Genomic DNA, 24,970 nt, shown 5'->3' with positions numbered 1-24,970 from the left:
GGTTAAACAACCGAAACCCGGACAGCTGTCATTTTTATTTCCCTTTATTAATTTCCCTTTGGGATTAATAAAGTATTCTGAATCTGAATTTTATCCTGTGATAAATTTGTTGTTGTGAAGTCGATGCTGTTCAATAAAACCACCAGATACCTTCAGCACTTTTAAATGATGGCAAAGTATTCTAGTTCACAAAGGAGCTCCCCGCCACCAAAAAAAAGGAAGCAAAAAATATATGACACGTATAAATCCAGTGTGATAATAAGATAACAAGATTAAAGAGAAGTGCAGTGGTTCTAATCAACAGTTTCCAAAAGCTAATTATTTCTTACGTGATGATGAAAACTTTGCAGCTGCATTTAAGCATTTAATTGTGCCTTTCTGCGACGGATGGTCTCTTCTAGAAATATATTTTTATTTATACTGAACTGTGAAGTGATGAAACTGAAAAGACAATAAAACAACTTTTAGGCTGTTACTATTCAGCACAAGACCGAAAAAGAAAAATAAGTTATTTGTATAGTAAGTGGACCATGGTGTAGAAATGAAGCTTCAAAATCTATTTACCCCGATAATATTTTAACTTCTTGTGTCTTTCTTCTTTTTGTTGGCATTCATTTTCTTTTTGTTGGTGGAATTAGATTCTGTATCTACCTCCATTCATGTAAAGCACTTCAAATAACTCTGAGTTCGGTGAAAGGCATTGAATTAAAAACCCGAGTGAAATGAATTGGGGTAAGATTCTCATTATTGCAGAGTTTTCTTTGTGTCGCTCTGTCACACTGGCTCTACCTCAGTCTGGTTTCATTTCTTATCTCCTGTGTCACATTAAAACATTTAATAATGTTAATAAAGCTCATGGTAATGAACCTGAAACCCACTGTGGCTACGTAACTTACAAAAAGATACAGCAGGTTTGAAGCACTTTAAAAATAAATAATATTTATTTATAATACACATATATATTCAAAATTAAATATAATCTTTCCCGACTTGAGTCTATAATGTATTATTAGAGAATAAAAGATACACTTCCTATTGTAATTTTTTTTTAAATCATAAATGGAGTGATTGGAAATTGTGTAGAGAAGTAGGAGCCAAGCTCATTCACCTCTGACTCCCCGTCCACACAAAATAAAAGACTGATGGAGGATCTCATTTAGCTTATTTACATAGTGAATCTGTATTTTAACTCGGACACTTCATTGAGACCCAAATGTGCTTAAATGAGGACAGATTTTTGTTTTGACAATGTATAAAATAAATGAGATGAGCAAATAACCTTCATTTATTTCATGATTGCCTTTTAATGAAAAATTAAAAGCACGAAAGGGCGTCGGCAGACTTATTTTCTCCTGCGGGGATCTGACTTTTAAAGTTTTAGTTACAGATGGCCTCTGCTGCTTTCACCCTCCCTATTTAGCCTGTTTATGTCATGACCTATTTGTAGTGATGATCGGTGACTCGGTGTGAGCGATTTATCTGCCTGGGTTCTGCAACTACAAAGCAAGATTATCTGACATCTGCTACAGCTGTTTCCCCACAAGTGGCACGCATGGCATAATCCGTGTTACAGAAACATGAATGCATCTATAAAAGTGTCAGGAAGTGAATCGAGGCATGTGTGCACAACCCACTTACGCTGCGTGGATGTGCTGCACAAACACACACACACACACACACACACCTATCCTTGTCCAATGAGTGGTGATGGGACATAAACAGATCTGTCCTGTCCAGGACTTTACCATTCATCAGTCTGACCTCATTGTCAGACAGACATACTAAATGTGTACCTGGGATCAGACACAAACACACACACACACATGTACAAGCATTGTTGAGATTCTTTAACCTTATATTTTCATCAATATAGAAAATGACACTAAAACTAATCAAATAAAAATCCTGATATTTTATCAGTTTGTGTTTCTCCACTTTATGCAATGTTTTATGTTTTTGATGTTTGACTGATGCATCAGAGATAAGAGTGACAAAAAAAGCTAGTGTTATTACTGTCACTGTTAATGTTGTACACTACACACAGAAAATAAATTACATTTTCACCCTAGTACAAGGGTATACGTGTGTGTGTATATATAGATGTGTGTATATATATATATATATAGGGGCCCTGTAGCATGTGGAGCGAGCATAGGGTGAAGGCGCCGCCATGATCGGCACTACCGGAGGGGTGGCAGTGCCTTGCTCAAGGGCATCTTAACAGTGCTCTGGAGGTAGACTGGTCCCTCTCCAGCCACCAGCCCACACGCCATATTTTGTCTCTGGGCCAAGACTTTTGTTTAATTCATGTAACTGTATGAAACTTGTAATCATCGGTAAATGGAGGAGAGAGAAAAATGTGAAGTTGTAGATAGGAGGTCAGAGGAAGTTACATGAAAAAAGTTTAGACTGAAACAAACTAAAGTATAAACCCATAGTGCATCTATTCTAAGACTGAACTTGCTTCCCAGCCCAGATCAACATCAGTGCTCGCAGCACTGCAATAGAAAACCAGTCGGTATGGAGAGGACCCGAGACGAGGTGACACTGAAGTTCATTTCTTGATTGTGAGGCAGGCTGTCTCATTTTCCCTAAAGAAATTACAGAGAATCTTTGCCAGTTCACCACTGCTCCCCGCTGTCGCTCTAATGACCACCTCCGACTCCCACACCCGTCACCTCCGACTCCCACACCACGGCTCCTGCTACCAGCAACGGGAGGCGGTGGATCACGTTTTCGACCGGCAAGCGTGAGACTGACTGTAAAATAACTCTCCGATTGAGTCTAGGCTCGAGAGGGAGAGCATTAAAACGTTTTTCAGCCGTCTACTTTCTGTTTTGCGTCGCCAACACTTTGAAGGTCTGTGATGTCACGTCAGTCGGCATCGGTTAAGGCTGAGACAGTCCAACCCTTTGATTCGGAGGCATCGTTTGGTTGTCTTCGGCTACCCTTGCAGTATTGCAATGTGTCAAAGGTCGTCACCACGTTTCAACACGGAAGAGGAACGTGTGGAAACAGATGATAATTCTGGTTCTGCTGCATGGATCTTATGTTTTACCAAAAAAGAAAGACCTGTCAAATAATGTTATAGTAGTGTGATGGCAAATCAACGCAGGCCTCTTTTTTATTGCTATTAGCACCAGGCAAATAAAAGAGACTCATTATAATGTGTTAATGAACTCTCTCATCCGGATTTCAGCAGCTGGACAGCCAGAGGACACCGTTTAGAAAGAAACGGAAACTTTAAAAGCTGCAGTTTACGGCTGTTGAAGTTGTGACCATCAACATCCATCACACCGTCTGAAGCATGCCTTCCAGAGCAGCCTCACCTGTTCCTCTCTGCCTTTTATTTCTAATTCATTTATATTCGCCAGTCTACATCCTCCTCCCTCGTTCCCTCAGTCGCTCGGAGTCCACCAGGAGCTAACGTTAATGGCATCGGCATCACAATGACGAGACGCTTCTTTGTCGCCTCACCAGATCTGCCTGTTCCCTATTTCCATTTATATTCATTTATGCCTCTTCCCTCAAGTTGCATATTCATACTAATGGTGATAAGGTGCATATTCACTGAGGTATGGAATGAGAATGGAGAGACGGAGACAGACTGTACTGAACTGGTCCAGCTTATGGGATGGGAATAGAGACAATGATTGACTGGGATGATACTCGGGAGGATCAGGCGGATGAGGGATGGAAGGAGGGCGGGGGAGAAAGAAGGACAGATCAACATGGCACTAATTGTTTCCTCTGCCCCCCTGCCAAGCCTTTATCAGTTATTCATCAACCTGCTGCAATCCGTTCGGCGTCGGCACTTTGGCAAATGAGGCCCTTCTCTCACTTCATCCGTTAAAACAATGGCAACATACGTAGGCTTGTGAGTGAGCTCTTGCACGACACGCAAAGAGATGATTGCGTGTTTGTCAGTGGTTGGGGGGGGGGGGATGAAAAAGCTTTTTTCATTTTCTTCTCATTTGAGGCAACACCATCAATCAGCCGTGGTAAATCAGATGGAAAATCATCAGCGTGCGCTTTCTGCATGATGCTGACGCTGATATGCAGCTCTTGTTTAAAAGGCAGGCAGACGCCACGCGGTGAATTAAACTCTAAACCTCGACATTGTAAAACATGGCCTTGAACCTTATTGCTTTCATTAAACAGCAGTAAGGAAGCATTCTAATAAGCAAGTGAAAATTAGCTTGGCAGCTCCGTGGCTGCCAGCTGTGAATGTCTGGGGAAATGAAAATGTGACAGTGAGAAATCAGAGCACCAATTATAGCGGTTGCCATGCAGCAAATATTAGAGCTCTCACACACTTGGCGCTCTCATATGCAAGTCCTGCTTTAGAAGCAAAGTTTCGTCAAAACATCGATAATAGAAAATCCTGTTAAAATCCTTTCTTTGATAAACTCATTCTCATCACAGCTTTAAATCTGAAGATTTCTGCTGCGTCTTGTCCCTCATCTCATTCCTTAGAGGACAAAGTTACTCAGTCGTCGTGTCTCAAGAACAAACCTTGAAGACACAGAACAGAAGGTCCCTTGATGACGAGGACAAAACTGGGTTGTTTCAGTAACTTTATCAGCGAGGCGGAGTCTAAGCGTATGAGATACGAGCCGAAAGATGGAGAACTATACCTGGCCAGGGTGAAGCTGGAGGATACGCGTTTCTGTTTTATTAGATTGCTAAGCCCGATTAAAATTAAGATGACCTCAACGTTACAAACTCAAACGTCCACCTTTAGGATACACTATCTACATTCAAAATGTCCATGCTTTATTTGTACGTCAATATTCCGTTTATTCTAAACGGGTCAAGTCCTACAACATTTTTGAAAAAGCTTAATTTCCAAACATTGTGACCTTCCATGGTCCAGATCACAGCCAAAATCCAAATATATATTCCTTTTGAAAAAGTTATCGCCAATGTGTTAACATGTTGAGTAACCCTGCTAGCAGTCAGAAAACACAATACGAGAAAAAAAAGATTATCTGAGACAAACTATGTATATATATATATATAGAGAGGAGCCATATATATATATATAGAGAGAGAGAGGAGCCATGGATAATTTATGAGATGAAGCAACACCAGAGCCAATCGCAGTTTACACGTGATTTGACAGGGTATGCATATCGAGGTTAACGCCCTCTTATCGGATTGGCTGAGGAAAGTTTAGATTATGGTTAACTGCAGCTTGTGTTGTGCTTATAGGGAGTTATAGAGAGAGAAAAAAACCTTTCTCCAATCGCCACACAATTCCCCAGATGCTTTGACTCACTGGCAGCTTTTAGTTCAGAGCTAAACCCAGGGATGGCATACCATCAGGGGTTTCTGGTTAAAGAGAGCAGGACCCTGACAGCTTTCATAATACCCTAGTGTCCCAACCAGTTTGTAGGCATTCTATTTGGCTAGAGTGCAGCCCCTGGCGAATTCCGACGAAACAAGTAAGTGTATTTAGTGTGTCTGAGAGACGTTGCAGGTCAAAGAAAAAGAGCTCCTCTGACACCCTTACCCTACCTGCTGCCACCCACAAGGCAACGCACAGGTTTGGAAGGACTTTGGATGGACTCTGGTGTAAAAATAAAATAGAAAAATGCTGGGAGAGAGAGAGAGAGAGTCTACGAAAGTCTTCAGAGGAGGCAGCACCAGAGGAGGATGTGGCGCTACCTTCAGCCACCAGTTACTGGCGGAGGGCGAAAAGCCAGCCAAGGATGATGATCTATGGAGTCCTGGATGAAGTGACTGTGGAGGAGGTTGCTATCAAGGAGCTGCACAAGAGTAACACTAGCCTGTACAGGAAACTCTGGTGACCTTGGGTATGATTAGGCTGCAAAGTTAGTCACACTGCATAAACAAGTTTGTTGAAAGAAATGGAAGGCTGAGCAGTAATGGTGAAAGGGACTTTGAGGAATAATTGTGAAGTGAATGAACTGGGGAGAGACTAAAGGACTGGATGGATGGATGATGGATGTATGTACGATATGTAATGTACGTATGATCAGGATGTTCACGGTGACAAATGGAAAAGAGGTGCATTTACCTTGCATTACCGTATCATTCATCACCAGCATCACTGTCAGGCCATAGTTACAGCAAAGACAGACGTGAACATATTTTGAAGCAACTACAAAAGTCATTTGAATGCATGAAGGATGTTTGAACATTTACGTCTTCTTGATGCATCTTACTTGAGACACAGACACTTTAGAATTCTGCAACTCTAATGGAACAGATGGTTAAAAAAGGCAAGTATAGAGAAGAACGCCCTGTGATGGATCCATCTAGAATGCTGGAGCACAGAGGCTCAGCTTTTCCGGGTAAAGTCAGATGAAAGGGCTTTTATTTGACTAAAGCTAAAATACTTAGACAATATTTGACTAAAATAAGACAGTTCAAAGATGATGATTCTCTCTCTCTCTCTCTCTCCTCATTATTTTGATTACCGGTACTAAATTTTACTTAAAGCAAGTAATGAATCTCTACATTATATAGCATTAGTCAAGATCGCTTTGAGTGGCTCAGCCAATGTAAACCATGAACTTGGATCACCGCCACAAAGTTTACAGTCAGACCAAACCCTCTGATCCTGAACATCACCGCATGCTTAAGTACGTAAACCATCAAACACCCCCTTCTTAAATTTCATCATCTCAATGTAAAGTGCACCCCCTCCGTGTTGCCTGTGATCTAGCCTTTAATTAAATTTCCAATGCTCTAAATGAATTATGAAACACGCAGAGAGGAGTTTATTTATTTATTTATCACTGTAACGTCTAAGAAATTGCATTAGGTGGGATGAGATGTGCCCCCCCTGGGAGCTTTGACCGCCTAAAAACCAGCTGATTGTTAAGAAGGTAATGCTTTTTTTGTGGCTGTGCGGTTTTTTTCCTCTTCTTCTATTATGAAGAGACCCTAAATTAAGGTGGCATTTTATAGAGGTGAGAATCAAGGGGGTTGAGTGTCAGGGGAGAGGAAATATGAGAGTTATTAATGTGTGAATTTGATTAATGGTACACATGCATGTTTTTATTATGTGCGGTGAAGGGAACATGGATGAATACAGCCATAGGGAACAAGGAAACGAGAGAGGATGATATAGGTGCATGCTTGAGACGGTGAAAGATGTCAAGATGCTAACAAAAATGACACTGAACCTACAGTGCGATGCTTTGTGATGCCGTACATCTATCTGAAGCATGTTGTGGTGATGCAGTCAGTTTGTGCAACATGGAGAATTACATTTAAAAGACAAAGTGGGTGTTTGTGTTGTGTGTGCGTTTGTGTGTGTGTTCATGCATGCAATGATGTTGTAATTGCACATTTGTGTGACACCTCCGTGTTTATACAGATGACTTGATAACGCCTTGTGATATGATGAGATGCGTTTGAATGTAATGCCTCTGGCTTGCCTTTGTCAGTTTCGTGCTGCGGCGCCGGGTGCACCACGCTAAAGGAGAGGACAATAAGCTTATCAGACCAACTGATCTTTCCTTTTCCCATAATCCACTTTGTCATCCCTCCTTGGTCTCATCTCACTCCTTTGCCAAGACAGAATAACCTTGGTTCTGCTGAGCTTCTGTCAAAGAGCTTCTTTTCTTATTTGTACTTTCTGTTTAATTACCTTGATGTCGCCATCTTCCTTTAGCTTCTTGCTCTGTTTTTATGGCTTTTAGGTCACCAAATATGTTAAACATATTAAAACATTTGAATATTATGTCCTTCACGGGAAAGCGTATCGTAGCAAGCTCAAGGAGAAGAACCTCACTGGAATTGAGCTTGTGTCAACAAGTGCCTTTATTGTGACACAGGACGACTTGACTGCACATGAATGCTGCGCTGAGGACATTGAACGCAACACCCCTCTCACTCATGGTGCCAAAAGCACAACCCAGTCACTCCCATGATGCATTGCGCCTCACACACACACAGTGACCGGCCCTCGTGATCGCTACAATATCAATGGTTGCATAGTTATTTCAATATGTAAATACCGATTATGTGGATTCACAATTTGAAAAAGTTACTTGTGGAGTCCCTAAAGGCTCAGTCCTGGGGACAAAATTATTCACACTCTACATGATATATTTATGGTATCAATGATGTTCAAATTTGTTATGTTTGCTGATCCATCCATCCATCTTCAACTGCTTATCCGGAGCCGGGTCGTGGGGGCATCAGCCAAAACGGGGAAGCCCAGACTCCGGCCACTTCTTCCAGCTCTTCTGGGGGGATCCGAGGCGTTCCCATACCAGCCGAGGTACATGCGTGTCCTGGGTCTTCCCTCTGTGGTCTCCTACCGGTGGGATGTGCCATGAACACTTCATCAGGGAGGCTAAATAGATGCCCAAGCCACCTCATCTGGCTCCTCTCAATCCACATCATCCTGCATCATCTGAAGTCTCCAGGAACCTTTGCTAGGATCCTGATTGTGGACTTCAGCTCTAATTTCAACACCATCCTCCCAGCACTGCTCCTCCAACCATCAGTCAGTTAAACTGATCAAGTTTGCTTGATGACACCACCCCCACCAGGCTCATCTCAGACAGTGATGAGTCTGCCATCCGGGCCAGAACCTCCCGCCATAAGAACAGCTTCTCCCCCTCTGCCATAAGACTCATGAACACTTAATAACCGGTTCCTGCCAATTTGCATTGCTCTATTTGCACTGTGTGATCGTGTTAATTTTTTTGTGGATCCATTCTTGATGCTGCCGTTTTTGTGGTGGATTTTTGTATTACTATATTTTTTTTACTGTTTTGTTTTTAATCTCAGTTTATGTTTATTGCATGCCCTACAGCGTAGTACATTTGATTACCAGTATGTATTATATTTTATCTTTCATGTTTCATGATTACGCAGAGAATAATGGCAAATAAATAGATTCTGATTCTCATTCTTTTCCTCTTTCTATTAGATTCTTCATTTTTTTCTCCTTCTAACTTTCATTTTTTCAAAATATATTCAAAGCTTACATAATACAATACATCATTCCGAACACTTTATTTTTCTATTATAAGCCCTATAATGCTGCAAAGCTGAAATATTACTTTGGTATCTTGATCGCTTCTGCTATAGTTGTTTCAGAATACTATCACACTTCTTGCAGAAAATCAGAGGGCAATGAGTTGAATTTCATTAGGCAATTAGCATAATTAGTTCTGAGGTAGACATTTTCTCAGGTGGGCATTTTTTTTTTGCAGTGTACTGAGGTATCCTTGACGTGCCCTTGTGTTTAACAGTGATGAGGGAGATTTATGTTTGCCTCTCAGGCACACGGCTGAGGCTATCATGTCATAAATTAGTGGCTGGTCAGGGAAGAGAGACGATGCTCTGAGGGGGGAGGGGGGAGCGCTTTGAGTACACATGCTGTTGGTTTATCATAATCATGTATTTATCCACCTGCTCCTGTCTTGCCATTTTGTCTTTCTCCCTCTCACCTTTGGCTGTATCACTTTTTTTTATCACTCACTCTCAATGTCCTCCTTGTCTCCCTTTCTTTCCCTTCATCCCCTCTTTTCCGCTTTTCCCATTCCCCCCCTCCTCCCCTTTGACCTCCTCTCCTGTCTCTGCTGTGTTTTTGAAGGTGTCTTTTGTGCAGAGATGAAACAACATACAGCATTGACCCCTTTCACCGGAAGGCTGTTTATTGGCTTAATCAGCATTGCACGGCTGTCGAAAGAGACGGACGGACTTTAGACATGTCAAGACGGAAGTAAAGATGAAAGAGACGAAAAGGAAATGGGGTGGAAGGAAATAAAACGTTAAAAGGGGGAAGGGCGGGCCAAGGCTGGGTATTGGCATGTGATTGCATCAGAGTGCATTTACATGAGTGCATGTGGGTGATTTCACTTAACAGCAACAGCAGCGGGGGGGGAGACTGATGCAGCGTGCCATGCCATCACACACGTAGAGGTCAGGAGGGTTAAATATAATAACCAGCCTCAGTGAGAAGCTCGGCAAAGATAAAACCCATCCATCACTTTAACCATGCTGCTGCCACATTTCTTTCATCCCAAATCCTCTTTCTCTGGTTGTTTCTGCTCATCATCCCATTATTTTGTGCTCCGGTGCAGCTGAATTTAGACATTCTCGGCCTGAATCTCTTTAACTCAGAAACAAGATGAGTGTGGATGTGTGGATTCCTGTGTGCGCGGGACACGAAAAGTGGGTGTACTCGCTCACCCTAAGAACTAGATTCTAATAACCATACTTGTCAATTTGAGCAAGCAGAGCAGCGTTGTAAGCCTCTTTATCGCTTGTTCCCGCTCATGTTTTTCAGAGCGGGCGTGCCCCTGCAGTCAAAGGAAGATACCTTTTTATTCTGTCTTTGTGTTTCTCTCCTTTCTTACAGAGCCTGCACCGCTCATCTCTGCTCTTTTTTGCTTCTCTGTCTTTCCTCCTCTCCCTCTCTGGGCCAGCTGTAAGAGATAATTATTTCCAAACAAGCGGTCCCCTGGGTTTGGCCACATTATCCAAAGCTGCCTTCATTAAAAACACCCGCAGCTGCATGGAGGTCTTTGCCCTGTGGTTTAGGGGAAGAAAGAAAGTGACACAAGAAGAGGAAGGAAAAAGGGGATTCACACGTGAGCTGGGATTTGTTTGGACTTAAATGAGACAACAAAAATAAAATAAAGCCGACCTAAGCAAAGAGGAAAGGAGGAGTCAATCGGCTATAGAAGCACTGAATCAGGTGCAGTCGCCTCACATATGGCTTACATGTCTCTAATGGGAGCCATCAATTCTTCCAGGCATTGTTGATGTCCTTCATATCCCATAATTGTTCCACATGTCCTTGTGGTTGCCGGTACACCCAAGCACACTGGCACAAGTCCACATGACTTTGTGCACAGCAGCACAGATATATTCTGCCGGTAGATTTATGACAAACCTAAAATAACAAGATAAAATGCATTTAAATATGCAAAAGACCAGTCTGCAACCATGGGCACACACACACACACGTGCTGATGTACAAAAGAGTAGCAAGAGGGGCATCATATTTACATAATGGAGTTGGACAATGCATAGCATAACTGTAATGCATTACCCTGTTGCATCAGCATAACTCCACATACAGCACATCTTATGTTACAGAAGTAAAAGGCTGCCGCATCTGAATCGATTGATCTGAAGAGAGTTATTTAACATGGAGCAGAACAGGATGACCTGGAACGCTACTGTGAGTGAATTTTTAACCAGCTAACAATTCTAGCATTTTTATATATTTTGGCTCAAATTTTCTGAAGGACTCTGACTTTGTTGTTGGATCAATAAGAATTAACGTCGGTCTGACCACCATCAAAGACTATTTTATCCTCCCAACTTTGTAAGCAGGTTTCAAGGACAAACCCAAGGTCACCCTTTTCCCTTATATCTAGTATGATGGAAAATCTTCAGAGAATAACAGGAAAATGTTGGAAGCTCAACATGGAGATTCATTGGTGGCACAAAATGACTGGATCCAGACTGATTTGCCGTTTTTGTGGACAGAACTGAGATAGTAACCAAATGTGGCTTATTTTGTGGATGTTTTTGCTCATAAAATACTGGATATCTCACTCTGGGATGAACTCTGCTTCAAAATTATTGGTAATTTTATTCAAATATCTGCCCCAGACTAAAAGAAAAAGAAAAACCTCTCACCTGCAGACACAGAGGCAGACTGAACTGATAGTGAACCTGATATGTTCTTTGTCTTGTAAATAGGTTGGAGGCAAAGCTCGCTCGATCACAGACAAACGCAGAGGCGTAGAGTTCAAGCGCCTCACTCCGTAAACTCAGTGTTTCAGATTTTCAAACACTAATTCAAGCAGCTTTGATGGAACACGGAAAGTTTTGGAGCGAGTGACTTGTTAAACTCACAGGAAGAGTTTATTCTAGCTTGCACTGTGTTGAACCCAGATTGTTTCCCATTCTGTACCAGATGCCAGAAATTCCCAGTTAGAAGTTCAGACTTGTCCTGTGTGCTCTGTCCAAATGGGAGAGTGCAGGGCGGAAGTGAAGTCTGACTTCATTTAAATAGCACATATCATGCTTAAGGGAAAATCCACTGGGCTCTACATGAAAAGTAAGGAAATAGCCAAAAAGGAGTGTGTACACACCTCATTTATTAAGTTTGATGCAATTCTCATTATTCAAAAAGTAACAGAAAAAAGGAATGTGTCTGAGCCCACAGGAAGGGAAATTAAAAGCAGCAGTAACATTTTTTTCTGATCATTTATTTTATTGATTTTAAACATTCTAATCAAAACAAAGGCTGGTGTGAGGCCATAAGTGGGGTGGGGAGGCTTGCATGTTTCACTTACCCTTGGACTCGTCACCAATGGTCCTTTTATTCAGGATTTGGTGAAGAGATTTTCCTTGCTCCCACCGTTGTCTTGCAGAGACATGTTTACAATGATGAGAAGGCTGATGATCTCACTCATATATTTGGTGTAAACCAGTGTTTTCTAATTATCTTTTTGTGGCTGTTTGGAACCGTTGGATTTTAGTTCAAGCTCAGTGGCAGAAATGAAAGTGGGGGAGGTTCAGGGACTCATTTCAGGGAGAGAGAGCTAAGTAACCTACACTTCCCTCTCCCCAACATTTATTTAACATACATTTAAACTGTAATAGAAAATAAAAAGGAAAGTAGAGCTTGACATTTTTGAATTTTCTATGGTTTTAAACCAACCCTGCTGGAAAAGAAGGGTCAGTTCAGTGAGTTTGATGACGGACATGTCCTATTAGAATTTAGATGATCATTTGCTTGAATTAAAGGTGACGCTTTTTAGGTGCTGTTCCAAATCTGAAATAGGCCGAAAAACAGAAATATGCTCAGTAGTATAGCTTGAACTTTATTTATTTCCTTTATTGCAGAAAAACATTAATCATATCTATCCAGGACATGAGAGGACAGACTGAATGAATCCAAAGACAGGAAGATGTGTGAAAGTAAAGGTGAGTTGAGTCTCTCTGTGAACTCACCCTGTGTGAGATGAAGAATTGCTGCACTGGGCTCTCTCCTCATCCTTCTCCTCTTCAAGACAGCACGAGAGGCATCTACTGCACAACAGAAGAGTGGAAAGAGATCAAGATGAAAGGTCGTATTGGTAGGTGGGTGAGGAGGGGAGCAGAGGGAAGTCAACAAGATAGGAAAAGCAAGGCAGGAAATGGGTGAGAAGGGACCATGAGAGCATGGTGATGCTGATATTGAGTGGAGAGGTGAAAGACGGGGGGACAAGAAAATAAATCGTAGAAGAAAGGCAGACTGATGAGGTGAGGAGAGGTAGAAGATAAGAGAGGAGGAAATGAGGAAGACAAGCAAACAAGACAAGCTTGGAGTAGAGGGAAGTGAAGTGAGAGGTGTTGAAAAAGGTGGGTGAGGTGTGGATACAAAAAGAGGAGGAGTGGAGGTTCTGAGAGGAGAAAGGCAGACGGTGTGTGTCTGTGTGTGTGTATTTGGAGGGAGAGAGAAGTCTGTCACAGAAGGGTGTTACTGCATAAGCATCCTGTCTGACTTGTCTTTCCTCCCAAATCCACCGGAGACGAGTGATGTCAGGACTTTTCCCTTCAACATCTCTCTCTCGCTCTCTCTCTCTGTGTTCACAGTTGCTTTATTTCATTCTATCTTCCATTGTATTTCCCTTTCTCATCTATTTTATTACCCATACCTCTCTTTTTTCCCCTTTTGCTCTTTATTAGTTTATTCATGCATCTTTCCAATGTCTAGTCGTTAGTATAAAAGCTAGAACATGAGTCCCACATGCTCATAGTGTGTGTGTGTGTACCTTTGGGACTCATGTGCTAGCTTTTATACTCTGTGTGAGAAAGCCAGCGGTTAGTTGTTGGTAGCACAGCATCCATCCTGTGAGGTTTAGACGCAAGATAAGATGGAACGTTAACAATTCCAAAGAGTATATATTAAGTCAATGCAGCAGCAAAGACATCAATGTAAAAATATACTGCAAATGTACTGTAAACATTAAATCATCCCCACCTGATGAAAACAAGTCTTAACATCCGTAATGTCCACTTGGCTACGAAGAAAAACGGAATTAATTAACACTCATCAGCATCATATGCAGCAAAGCCGATGATCAATTGTAAATGAAAAAAAATGAATGACATCAACACAGTTACATTATGAAGAATAATTACTTCTATTTCTGCCCCTAACTGGTGCGGATAATATCTATTGCGAATGTAATTAACTATGAAAGCTGGAATTAATGCCAGGATTTGGCTCAGACAGGTAAAAAAAAAAAAATGTTTTTGCAATATCTGAGGAATCTAGATGAATTAGGAGTGTAAAATTAAACATGCCAAATGTTGTTTTCTGACAGCTCACAGTCTTGACAGATTTGCTCGTAATTTGTGCAGAGACGCAGTATTTTTTATTTATTTATTTGGTGTGATCAGGACTCGGGAAGAGGAAAAAAGCTGAACGTCATACATTGAAATGCATGACACGCACACCAACACCTCATCTCTTCTTCTTCTTGTTCATCCATGTTGAAACGTCGGCCAAGGCCTGCTGTGTTTACTCTTATTTTCTGGACCAGTGGCGTTCGTTTTCTTTCAGCGCTTTGCAACAGGATGGACCATTTTATGTTTTCTGTCTCTTGCTCTGAGAGCTTTTTAATGCATTCATTAGACATGAGTCTCGGTGTATTCACATGCTTAAGTATTCATGTGTTTGTGTATACGTGTGAGACTGTGTGTGTGTGTGTGTGTGTGTGTGTGTATGAGTGTTGCTATGCAGTCGTTGCTTTGAGACTGACGGTTCCAATAAACATCAGCATTAAGGCAAAACTGAGCAGGGGAGTGGAACACCTGGGTTCCTCCCAACTCACCCCCCCCCCCTCACCCTCTCTCCCATGTGTTTCTCTCATCTTAGGTTCCCTCTCCTGTTCCCGTTCCTTCGCTATTGCCTTTAGTCTGTCACTTTCCTTCTCTTCCCGCTCTGCCTGTCTCCCCCCCCACTTCATTGGCTCTACATCTCTCAGTCAGGAGAGCTAGAGACGCGTCCTCAGCAGGATACACAGGGTAGCATGGCTGAGCTTGGCTGGGGAGGCCTTTATGTGTCAGGAGAGGTTACTGATAAAGTTATTGCCTGTTCAGGTTGATGTATCTGCTAGCTTAGCTTTGCTCCCCTGGGTCTCCCTTATCGCCCTGCACACGTCCTGCTGCCAACTGAGATGGCTGTGAGTTAGATCACCAAGTGCTAATACTCATGTGCCCTCAGTGGCGTGCACCAGAACAATCAAAACCTATATATAAAACGTTGGCGTACACTACAGTGCTGCTATATGCAATCGTACAAAAACAAAATGACGAGGTTAGTCTGGAGAGTCGATCCGGTTGACACCAGGCAGTAAAGCTGCGTTTACTACCTCTACCTTTGACCACACCTTCACTGTATCTTTCACTTTTTTTGGGCTTCCTACATCTTGCAAAATGACGGTTAAGCAGTCAGCTGGCAAGGTGTCGGTAGCAGTAGGTGGTGGTGAATCTTACAGTAAATGCAAGATTGCCTTCAATACACAGAGTACCTCCCCCTTGTAAAAGATGAACAAATTATCTGCTGATGTTGGGTGTCCCACCTGTTAGAGCTGGCGTACAGTGTAGCTCCTCTGACTCTGAGCCAGAGCCATATGGTGAGACAAGAGCAGCCGTATGTGTGTTATAATATATGGCTCTGAGTAATAACATATTCTAAACTGTAGGTGACTGAGTGCTGGGGGTGGAGACTAGTGTTGGATGAACTCAGCGTTCACTGTCTTACCATAGTGTGAGCTGGTGAGTGTGCTGGCACTCTTTGTTCCTTATAATGTCAAATATGTAATCCAACATGATGTGTTTTGCGCTACTACGTTTAAATGTCCTTTACACTTAGAGAAATAAATGCAATACATGGCTCACTACGCACACGCAGAAAATTAAACCCACGGTGCTAACAATAATTTAATACTAGGGATATTGCATGCTGGGAAATGTTCCACAACAGTATTGTTAAAGTGCTGTTGGGCATTAGATGTTTTTAAAATCTCCTGGTAATTTTTTCCTTTCACACTTTCCTGACATTATATTAAACTGTTGCAGCCATTACATAACGGTAAGTGTTAACTCTGCATCAGTCTCAGCCTTCGTTTAAGTCAGCAGACATCAGTTACGTATACCGAGGGACCGGCAACACTATGTTTTAGTGAATACAAAGATTCCAGGAGACTCTTCGCTTGCTAACTCAAAAAATGTCATCTCAATGTGTTATTATTACTTAATGAATGCCGTTGCTTCTTTTGACAAAATATTTTTATTTCTGCATCTTTCTTCTCCACGAGTGAGTCCACGTCTCTCGTCCATCTACCCCCCTCACCCCCTCCTTCACAAAGAGCCGATGTTGGCGTGTCAGCAGAATAGTTATTTTTCAGGTGCAAGCTGCAGCTCCTATAGGATTTAATATGCATGTATGCCTTGTGAGATGTCTGTGTGTGTGTGCACAAGATAGAGCTGATTGATTCCTACGTGTGTGTGTGTCATGTATGTTGGCGTGTGTGTCTATATGTCAGGGTGCAGATACTTGTCCGTGGAAGGCAGTAAAATAAATGTTTGTATATTAAGCGTGTGTTTGTGTGCCCATAAACATTTCCTCTTGCTGCATCACACAGCTGGACTGCTGCCTTCCCGAATTTGCTGCATAAGGTATTTTGTCGGTTAAGTGTATTTTGCACACCATGTGACACACTGGATGGTGCTTTGTTTTTCCGCATTGAGTATTTATGCAGCCCTGTCGCCATTGCTGCACCAGGGAGATGTTCTCCTTCAATTCATCTGCATTATAGCTGGATTCTCCAGGGGGTCCATGCTGCAAGCAGTGATGTAAGAACTCCCAGAGTTCCTGCTGCATCCCGCTGGATCCTTCTGCACACTCTTAACCACCTGACTGAAAGCTCACGGTGGTGATATCTAAACGTAAAGATAGTGTTGGGGATTGTTACAGCAGGTGTGAAAGCAAAAATCAATGACACAATCGGGCCTCACTGAATACACGCTGGGCAGCACGGTGGTGCAGTGGGTAGCACTGTTGCCTCACAGCAAGCACGTCTTTGGTTCGATTCCACCCGGGGTTTTTGTGTTCCCTTTGTGTCTGCGTGGGTTCTCTCTGCGATCTCCAAGTATGTATAACTGGATTGGTAAGGACTTACCGGAGCAAATAACTCAGTTTGAAGATGAACACTTTCTTTTGCCTCATTCCCATTCGTGACATAATCAAAAAAAAAAAAAAAAACAATTTCACCAATTAAAACATCATTAAGATTTCTTTAAAAAAAATAGGACATCATGGCCTCATTTCCACAGAAGAGGTTTTTATTATTATTATGATTTTGTTTCATTCGTTTGAGTCATTGAACCGCTTGCTACTCGTTATTTCAGGGCCGCGTTGGTTGTACAGTACAAGGCTTTGTTGGGCACAGCAGTATAAGTTCTATTTGTGATTTTCACCAGGGGTAGTAGAGTTAGAGCTAAATAGAAGTAGACATCAAGAAACTAGAAGTGATCCACTCGCGTGAAGAGGCACAAAGCTATTTACCAATGAAAACCTAAATGCAATATTAAAATACTTTATTCAACCATAACCGGCGTATAGGTTCAGAAAATCAGTTTCCCGAGCTATCAATGCAACTTTATTTTCCTACTGTGTGTTTGCATTGTGTCTTAATCTTAAACTTCAGTGTAGTGTTGAATTTCGGTCTTATTCCTTCCCTGCTGATGCTGCTCAGCGTTGGTTCTTTGCTGTGTTTCCGTCCTAATAAAGGTTTGCCGTTCTGAATGAAAAGCATGCGGTATTTGTCGGTGAAATGACACTGTAGCTAAATCTAATGCTGTGCTGTCCTGTAACCTGATGGTGGCAAGCACACTGTTTACAATGCACAACCTGTGTGCTGCACAGTCTCCCTTCCATTAAGCTGCTCACATTATTTCCAACACGTCTTTGAACCGGGCAAAACAGAAAACAAACTTTCCACAGACAATCCAGTTCTGTCACTTTATCCGTTCACCCTGGTTTATTGTCACTCATTCCCCCTCCATCATTTAGTCCCTTTATTACCTTTCTTTTTCTGTCTCTCAGTCCTCCTTCTCCACCCCCTCCCCCCTCTGTCTTTCGTAGTAATGGAAGAAATGACGGATTGACTTGAATGCCTGATTCTCTGAGGGAAATGAACCTGCTAATGTGGCGACCGTTGCTCCATATTCATCTGTTAGCCTTTGAATCATTTCTGCTATACTACAGCGGCTGCCATGTGCACGGAGGCACATCTGCTTCAATTCTACTAGTCAAAGGGAGCACGAAATGAGCGGTGAATATAAACACACTTCCTGCGTCTAACAGGTCTTCATCAGTCCACCTCTCTGCCTTTTCTTTTCCTGGCATGGCCTTCCTCCCTCGTGGCAGAGCTCCATCTCCTCTTTCACCTGCTGTCGCGCACAAACTGCAATTATTTTCTGCCACTATTGTTTTGTCCCTTCTTCTGTCTCCCTTTCTCTTTTAATCAGCCTATCCGTCATTCTCCTTATCTTCTTTTTAACGGTCCACATTATCATCCTCAGCAGCGCAGAGAGAAAGCTTTTATGAAAAGGTATCAGAGAGTCGGGCAGACTGACGGACGCCTCGACCGGCTGGCAACGGGAAGGGAAGGCAGGAGAGAGAGTCTGAGAGTCATTAGGAGCGGCTGCTGGGAATACGGTATAAATAATTCTCCTGTCAATCAGCCACGGCATTGTGGCCCAGTACAACAACCTCACAGACCTGGATGGGTAGATGGGCAGTGGATCACAACAAAACAAAGGGCGCCAGGCTAGCGGGGCTGCACGATGTTTGCTGTCGGTAAACGCTACGTAAAAAGTGGAATATTGCAGTTGAGAACCTGAATTAGGATGATGAAATTTCACAAAAATAAATGCAATAATTGTATGTCTTTTGATATCATGTTGACTGAGTTTACCATCGGTCCTTTAAGCCCTGCGTCTAATCAGTCCATGATCCTATCTCTGATATTACAGGAAGTAGTCATATAATGGAGTTACTTAAAACAACCATGATTCAAAGATTTTGGACAAAAAAGCGATTTATGAGTCCTCCGTTATGTGACTGAGGGCATCGGTGGCGACGACCTGACGTCTGCCATGTTGGGCTTATTGCATTGGAACTTCAGTGACTCATCTCCTTCCTGCTGGGACGACAGATAGGAGCCAGTGTTTTGATTTCCCTTCTTGCAAGTTTACAGGTCCAAAGTTCCGCTGAGGGACGAGTCCTTATACGTAACAGTGTTTCATTGTCATTTGTCCCAGTTTCAAACCCAACTGATATTTTGTCATGGCCTTAATCCATGTTGTAGCATTAATCTTTTCATCCAGTCTGGCTTTAGTTGCATTTAAAAGACAAGAGGAAGATCAATGAAATTCTTATGTTTCTAGATAAGAATTGTAATTTTTGGAACATTTTTCAATAAGGGTCTGTTTTTTTTTTGTTTTTTTTATTTCTTAAAATAGTTTCTACTTGGTTTTGTTCTCATAAATACTTCTCTACTGTGATTCAAACAGACTTCGTCTCTGACAGGGTCATCTATGGAGTCGTTCAAATTCGTTCCATTATCAGCATGTGACTGAAAAATCTTTTTGTGGGGTGAGCTGTCATTTTTCATGTGGGCTGACTCATGAGTCAGAAGTTGGTAGTTTTATGCAACGCACCTCATTCTACTTATCCATCAGTTGTGAAGTTTTGAAGTTTTGTCAACTCTGCTTTTGCCAAAAATAAAATGCTGAATGTCATTTTTTGCCTTTTTACAAACAGGTTGCTGCTGGCTGGCTGTGTTCCTTTTTGTGTGAGATTTATTATTAATGTTTATGAGATTTCAGCATATTTTTTGCACTGACTCTGTGAGAGAAGAGCAATACTAAAGCCTGGGGGGGGGGGTGCAAATCCTTTCTATAGGAATTATATGACACACTATTTACTTTCCCGTTTGCGTTTTATGCCCCCTTGTGCTCCTGTATTGTTCCAGTTTTGTCTACTGCCTTTTCTGTAAATGTCAGGATTGTCTCAATCTACATTAAGCGTCCATGTCTTTGTCCCGCGCCAGAGTCCTGTCCTCTCCATCTTGTCTTCTGTGCATTTTCTTGCACCTCGTACATCTCGGAGATGTTGTGGCAGCCATGTCAACAGGATCAATTTTATGGTAGGGCATAACCGAGAACATCCAAATGCCCTTTATCAGCAAGCTCTGAAACAAATCAATTAATTTGTTAATGAATCAAGCATGTGCATTGTGCTGTAGGTGCACATTGATCCACACACACACACACACACACGCCCATCCATTCTCCTTTGATGGATGAAAGGGTCTGTCGCTCAATTCTAATTTAATCTCCAATCTATTTTTCAGCATTGATCTTCATATACCTTATGAGACACAAAGTGATATTGAAAGAGGGGCTGATATGGAGATTGTAAAAAAAAAGAAAAATGGTAGGCAGATGTGCTCTGATGCTTGGAGAAAGTGCTAAGAGTGGAAAACAGAAACAGAGCCGATTTTATTACGCTACTTGTTCCCTTCATTATCACCTCGGCTCAGAGAGCTGCCTAAGTTAAAGTAAATGAAGCTGTTGTCTTGCTGGGATGGCTGACAGGTTGTTCTGCCTGGTGGTTCGGATGCCATGCACAGGAACTTCAAAATACTAGCCTGAGGTACCGTGTTTGTACAGCAGGGTGTCTTGCTTTGGATACGGATTTACTTTGTGAGCTGGGTTAAGATTTAAAATCCAGTTTACAGTGTCAGTTCTAGCTTCCCTGAGGGTACAGGGGGCAGTATAGTCTCAAAGCAGTTTATCCCCAAAGGCCATGTCCTCTCAGGCACCTATACAAAAACTAAAACCGCAGAATCATCAGAAAATGGGGTTTAAAGGTGCCTCAGGCCACTGTCTTGATGCTGCCATTGTGTAAACCCTCAGATTAAATGTACCAATATTACCAATAACTGTCAACAGGTTAACAAGGTAGCCTTTCAGAGATTGATATGGGAAAAAAAATCAACTGACTTGAAAATGATATCTTCATCGAGAGTTGGAAGTCAGCAAGATGTTTCTTAAAAGTTTGGACAAGGTCATATTTACCATTATAATCACCTTCTCGTTTAGCAACACACTCTGATCATTCTGGAGCTGAGGAAAACAACTGTCGCGTTGAAAGTGGAACATTTTCTCATTTTTTTGGCTGATGTGGGATTTCACACTGTTATAAAATGTCTATAAGAATGTCACTGCTGTACTAATCAGCTGCTGATTAGCTGAGGGATCAATGTCAATTAAAAGAGGATGTTTATTTCTTTCAAGGTCATTGCCAGAAAAAGACCAAGACAATTGGTGCACACACAGAAATATGTATATGAGTTTCCCCAGGGCAGCACGGTGGTGTACGGGTTAGTGCTGTCGCCTCACAGAAAGAAGGTACCGGGGTTCAAATCCCATCTGTTTATACGTTTATAAACGTATAAACGGGGAGACGTTTATATGTTCTCCCCGTGTCCGCGTCTGTTTTCTCCAGGTTCTCCGGTTTCCTCCAAAAGCATGCAATCACAGAGTGTGTACGTGAGTGGTCGACTGTCTCTGAGTGGCGACACATCCGAGGTGTACGCTGCTGTTGTGCCTCCCACAGCAACATTAAGATAAGTAACATGTTGTTATAAACAGCTGGGCAGAAAACGACGCAGGTGCAGTAAAATGTTAGCACATGATGGGAAGTGTCAAATGCAGCTTTCTGGCTTTCTGTCACAGCCATCCTCTAGACTTGCAGCAGACTTGTCCATGGCTTCCACTTGTGTCGTAACTCCTAACTGTTGTGTGGTAACTCCTGTGTGGGACTTGTGCAAGCATTTACATAGTAATTAAAACAGGCAGTGTATGCACAGGTGTGGAGGAGGAGGCATGGGGGCCTCCACTGAAGTTACGCAGTCTGAAGGAGGTCCTGAGTGCAGTGCTGCAGCCAGAATATTCAGTCCTATGAATGCCCAAATGGGCTTTTATTCATTGGCTTCACTTTGGGTTCTATGACAATGTTCAGCAGAGCTGATTGGACTTGAACCACATCAGGGAAAATCACCCTATATTGTCTAGTGTGAACTTAGAGCCTTCAATTACTTGCATGCATTTCTGGAGTTTTGCAGTCAACTGTGACTCACAATATTGAGTTTCAAAGGTCACTGTCGATTTTTATCCAAGTGACTGGTAAAAAGAGAAATGTGGAAAATATCCCAAAAAGAGGAATTAAAGGAAAATGAATCACATGTTCTTCATAAAGCTACATTTACAACTATTTTTGTTGTCTAAGCGTTCCATTTTTCTTTCAGTTGTTTATGTACCAGGAAAAAAAAAAAACGATCTGGTGAATCAGTTTAATGAAGATATCTTGGTCTACGTTTTTGCTCCCAAGTGATGCGTAAAATAACTTGGGTATATAAATTTAAAGGTATGCCTTCACTTGTGATGCAGATGGATAGATGAATGAAGGGAAGGAGTGTAAAATACCTCTACCCCCACTTACTACAGAATTCTGTAGTAATGAATTCTGTCTCCCCTTTGTCCTTAACATCCTCCCATTCTCTCCTCACTTCTCACTGTGGTCTGTATATTTCTCGGGAATTGTGCTTCTGTGTTTCAAATCACCCCATCTCTCCCTCCTTCTCATTTCCTTCTCCACAGTGCAAGGAGGTCAAAGAGCAGAGGGAGAGGAGGAGAGAAGGCAAGGCAGTTAGAATGAGAGAGAGAGAAGGAATAGAATAATACATTGGAGAAATAAAAAAGATAGATGGTCTCTTCTTCCTCTGTGGATGTCCTTTACCATGCTGCCTCCCTATGTGGGCTGTGTGAGCCCACTTCTTTGACCTGGAGGTCATTCAGCTGAGCTGTGTGTGTGCAAAGGTTTCAAGAAGCTTCGCTCACATGGAATCTGCTTTCACTGTAAATACAATCACCTCTTAGCTCAGTCTTGCTTGTATGTATTTATGTGAATTGTGGGATGTAGGATAAATGTAACTGACATTCATTCATTCATTTTCTTAACCGCTTATTCTGTCTTGTAGGTCTACTGGAGCATATCCCAGCACTCAATGGGAGAGGAGCAGGGTACACCCCGGACAAGCCACCAGTTCATCCCATCGCAATTTCACCGACTTGTGGAGCACAAATGGGAAAAGAAGAAATGGTGCCAACCAGCTCAGGTATCTGCTGAAGAAAAATATATTTTTAGAGATAAGATTCACTTTAAAGGCTGCATAGTACGTTGCACATCGAACAAATAGTGATGTCATGTACATCTCAGTTTCGAATTATTACATTTGGACCAAGTAATTTATTTCTTTAGTGCCCATGTTCACTCTCCATGACACATGTCATAAGGACTTTCAACGGAAACAAGCCCGCAAGGGCTTTTTTGAAATGCTCCTCTTAGACAGGATGTTTGACGTTATTTGTACTGTAATACATGCTACTGTGTGACTGTACTTGTACTCTAACATTCTATCTAATACATATATTCATCATCATCATGTTTGAAAAGCTGCTGGTTGCCCCAACATTTGGAAATTTAATTGCTGAATTTATGTAACTGGCAATAATAATAATAATAGTAATAATAATAGCATAAATATGCTATAGTATGCATAATATGTCTGTGACATTGGAAACTGTAAATCATTTAAACATGGCCATCAATTGATTCTTTTGGAAATATGGTAACGCCACTGCTGCTAATCAATTTGTACATAACGTAATGGTTTTCCTTTCTGAAGGTCTATTAGCGAATCAACAGCTAAAGTATTCAATCAAAATCTTCAGTATTTTATGATGAATCCTCCACGACTTGCTTTGTGTGGCATACAACGTCACATTACACAGATGTAAGATTTGTTTTATTTCTCTGCATATCGCTGTCACTGGTGCTTTGCGTTATAAGATTTACTGCGAGCTGCAGTCGTGCCTTATAATCTTTGTCAATACCCATAAACACATGCTTGTACATTATTATGTCCCACAGCCAGCGAGGTTCTGGGAACTCTTCGCAATGGGAGTTATTAGAGAGGAAATCCAGACCTTCTGTCTACCAGACAGCAAAACAGCCTTGTCCTCTGACAGCCATTAAGACTTTAAAATAAGGCCATAAAACCAACCCGAGCCAGCCCTATTACTGGATGCCAATCTCTGTCTGTCAGTCAGTCCGTCTTCTCTGGTCCTCTGTGGTCAGCATCAGAATCACCAGAGGGCTGGATAATTATTAAATATCTCAGAAGTCTAGAATAAATTTCATCCCAACAGAAATTGCCATGCAAGTGATTTTCCACAGCGAAAATGATGTGGGAGGGGGAAAGAAATCCAGAACTCTAGGGTGTTGTGCTAATTAATTTTCAATCTGTGAAATCCATCCCAGTTTGACTCGTGCTGCAGCAATTACTTGACGTTTGGAATTAAATGATTCATATATTTGACCATTTCAGTCACTTTTTAGAATGCACACCACAGGGGAGGATGCTTTAATTTCATTACATTTATGCTATGCCATGTTCATTTGATGCAAGCTTCCATAAGCGGTATGAAAGTTGGTATGTGTAGAATCAGAATCAGAATACTGAAATAATCTCACAGGGAAATGATATAATGTCGACAACAAACTCAAACTTTACCAGAACTAACAGTCCTTCAGGATGTTTTAAATCCAGTGTTGATGCTGGATCACGCACAATATGCCTCTGCTGACAGACACTCAGTCTGATACACATATTCATTAACATTTGGATTCAAACTCATCGTAAAACTTCACACAAGATGCACAAAATACAACAGATAAACAGAAGTAGATCAAATTTTACTCTTGGACTGAACGGACAGGGATCAACTGAAGATGATTTGGTCATTGTGACCTCACAAAACGGGTCTC

This window comes from Brachionichthys hirsutus, chromosome 13 (assembly GCF_040956055.1).
Source record: "Brachionichthys hirsutus isolate HB-005 chromosome 13, CSIRO-AGI_Bhir_v1, whole genome shotgun sequence".
Lineage (NCBI taxonomy): Eukaryota > Metazoa > Chordata > Actinopteri > Lophiiformes > Brachionichthyidae > Brachionichthys > Brachionichthys hirsutus.
The sequence above is the reverse complement of the archived record's forward strand: the minus strand, read 5'-3'. Positions refer to the sequence as shown.